At 33.8% G+C, this 3,475-nt stretch overlaps 1 pseudogene; it reads right to left on the bottom strand.

The window, feature by feature from the left end:
• Positions 1 to 334: 334 nt before the first annotated feature.
• LOC129298787 (COP9 signalosome complex subunit 1-like) lies at positions 335 to 2,407 on the bottom strand (annotated as a pseudogene).
• Positions 2,408 to 3,475: the final 1,068 nt, after the last annotated feature.

Genomic DNA, 3,475 nt, shown 5'->3' with positions numbered 1-3,475 from the left:
CCTGCATTTAGGTTCATTTGTAGGACTTTTACCAAGGAAATTATTCTTTAATCACTTCAGATCACATCAAAAATACCAACTGATCCCTATCATGTGCAAGCTCCCACATAGAATGAGTATGTACAATTGGTACAAGGTCAAGTAAACACCCAAGCCATGTTTAGTATACAAAATGAAATGGAGAAGGGGATGAAGTGATTTGGGGGAAAAATAATTTTTCACATGAAAAACCGACCCTCATGCCCCAACTTTAAAAAATATGTAGAAGAGATATAATTACTGAATAATGATTACAGGTTATAATAGACATTCATTACAAAAATCTTTCCTTAACCCATTCCTTTTTCAATGGAAAACCAAACAAGGCCTCGTTTTTCCTTGTACACTGTAACACATGTAAAGGACTACAATCATCAAAAACATTTCAAAGGTAGGCAATCTCTCATCATAAGTGCAAAGTTGAAAGCACAGTTCAATATGAATATCATAAAGCTAAACAAGGAACAAACCTTTCGAGCAGCCAGCTTGTACTTTTTGGCCTCCAGATTTGCCAATCCTGCAGCACAAACGTAACTTTGCGCAGCTGTAACCTGGTCAAGGGCCTCTGGTGTCTGTTCTGCCTTACCAACATAGCTTGTGACGTGAGTAAATTGACCCATCTCAATGCTAACCAGAATGGCACTCATGCACATATGAATAATGTGCTTTGAAGTTGTGCAATAATCTCGGGTACGAACATAATTTTTAAAAGCATCACCAAGTTGACCGTGAGCATAGTAAAAATCTCCAAAATCATTGTATCCCATTCTTATGCTTTCTTTGATCAAGTTTGTCTGCAGAAAAAGCATAGTTGGAAACAATAAATCAATGAGAAGGAAATTGAGACCATTTAAAAAGGATAATACTACCTCCAGGCCTCTTTATAAGAAACAACTTATAGTAAATTCTAACCTATAATATGTTCTTATTAATAGGCCCAGAAGTAATAATATAAGCATGCCACATTACCATACGCAAAAGTGTCTATCTAAGCAACCAAACTAAACAGGTGGGAAAAAACCCACAGACAAACCGTAACTCTTTTTATTTACTGTGACAATTACATAATGAATACATCTGACAACAACCAGCCAGAAATTAATGCAAAGCGCTGGCTGGAGACTATTACCAGAAATTGGTAAATAGCAAAAACTTGACTGATGTCTAATCTGATATAATATATATGTAGACATACTACACACATACATTATCTGAATGCCAATACAATATCCAGGCAGGACTTGCGGAAATTTTGAATCTGAATACCCTCATGTTTCTGAATATGGTAAATCTGCCACAGTAACAGAACATAAGTAACGATGGAATGCTTTGCATCAGAACAACAATGTCTTTCGTATGTATCAAATTATATATGTGAACGAGTACACGACCAATGCCTTTTATTGATGAGTAAGGTGAAATGGAGAATACGGTCTTATCATAAAACAATATATAGCCCGTAGGTTGCTTGATGGAAGCAATAATAAGTAGGGAAACAAAAGAAACGCTAAATATTCATATTCCGTGATGAATGCATAACGACAGAAGAGCCTGAATAGTCAGCACATCACATTTAAGTATACAAAGGAAATAATACCAAGGAGGGCCTCAGCATGTAGAGTTGATTAAAACAAATAATACTCGATCAGTCACTTAAAAGAAACAGAATTACAAGCAAGCCCATAACAATGCATAACATATTGGCATCAACCCAACTTGAATCTAATTTCAACATAACAGAAAGATACAATCAAAACAGATAAGAGTTATAAGAGCATACCTTGTAGGCATTGAGCTCATTTTCGAGCTTATCCTTCCTCTGCTCTGCCCTTCGATCTACCGCCTCACACCATGCCACGTCGATGCCGTAATTGGGCCCCAATCGCCCATCAATCTTCTGCACAACTTCTCTGAACAGCTGGGTGTTCTCTCCCTTCTTAATCTATCGTAGGCCATGCGAAGCGCGTCAAGCTCCATAGTAGAGTTCTTTTCGCAGTGATCGGCTATGAAGAGGAGCCGCACAATCTTGGTGCGACCGTGTAGAGGCTCGCATATGCTTCAATGTCGAGCTGGTCGCCACTGGTAATAGGGCGTCGGTTGCGGTTACTATCGTCGCTACCGTTGGCGTAGATTTCGTCGATCATCGGACCCGAGGTCTCGTTGTCACCGTCCATATTAAGTATGAGGAGAAGAAAACCCTAATGGAGAAGTGAAATTGTGAATAGGGTTAGGTTTTACGGGGGAGCTTTTGTTCAAGTGAAGCTACTCTGTCCCGTGGCTACTGTGTTCTTTGGAGTCGAACAGGCCGAACTTGGTTGCGAGAGCCGAGAATGCCGATAGATCGATCAGACGCCAATTTTTCACTTGTAAATTGAAATTGCCAACACGAGGCAGTTTGTAGGATAAAGGATATTTTTAATCTCGGAGCAATATTTTGTCAAGAAGCATATATTATTATTTTAAATTTTTATGCGGAATAATTTTCTCATTTGATATTATACTATTACAAAATGTTAATTTTAATAGTTAATTCATTTAAAAAATGTAAAAATTTTAAAATTTGTAGAAAAAGATTCATAAAATCATACATGAATATTTTATAAGAAAATAATATTAACTAAATTTTTTAAATTACATATAAATATATAATATAAATGTTATTTTTTTTCATATCAAAGATTAGATATGATTTTGACAAACAATTTTTTTTTGAGCAAAGATTTTGACCAACAATTATTTTATGGATTATTTTTTCAATCAACTAACAATTAAAATTAACTTTTTTTTTTATCCAAGTTGTTTGGACTGTCATTTTCAAAGGTTGAATGAGAAAATTGTACCATATATTCCCTCCATTCAAAAATATAAGATATTTTTTAATGAATTGGATATTCAAAAATACAAGCCATTTTTAATCTTTTGAGGTGTAATCATTGCCTTTTTTTTTAAAAGTGCCCATATTGATAATGAATTTATATTTATTATAGGGTTGTTTAATAGGAATAAATATAAAAGATAGGGTTAGTTAAAAGTACGTAACTACTTTATTGGGGGGTGAGATTCGATAACAATGCATTATATTTTTAATAGAGGGAGTATATGTTTAAGATATCAAATGCTCCTAAATGAATAGTTGAAAGATAAAAATGTCATTTAATCCCAACTTATAGAGACATTGCTTTCTTTTATTATTATTATTATTATTATTATTATTATTATTATTATTATTATTAAGCAACACCACCATTGAAAGATCAAAACCTTTTTAAAAATTTATCTATTGCCTTATTATTTTATGCAAAAAAAATTAATAAGAAAGGTCACGAAAGGATAATAATTAAATCAAATTAGAATTCATAAAAGTTATATACTATAAAGGTGGCTTATCTAAAATTTTAATATTTAAGCTATCATTTAGTGCTTGGTGTGCAAGCTA

Source organism: Prosopis cineraria, unplaced genomic scaffold (assembly GCF_029017545.1).
Source record: "Prosopis cineraria cultivar Desert tree isolate PC_DT_omini unplaced genomic scaffold, ASM2901754v1 PC914, whole genome shotgun sequence".
Classification (NCBI taxonomy): Eukaryota; Viridiplantae; Streptophyta; class Magnoliopsida; order Fabales; family Fabaceae; genus Prosopis; species Prosopis cineraria.
Note: the sequence above shows the minus strand (reverse complement) of the source record. Positions and strands in the feature narration are given on the sequence as shown.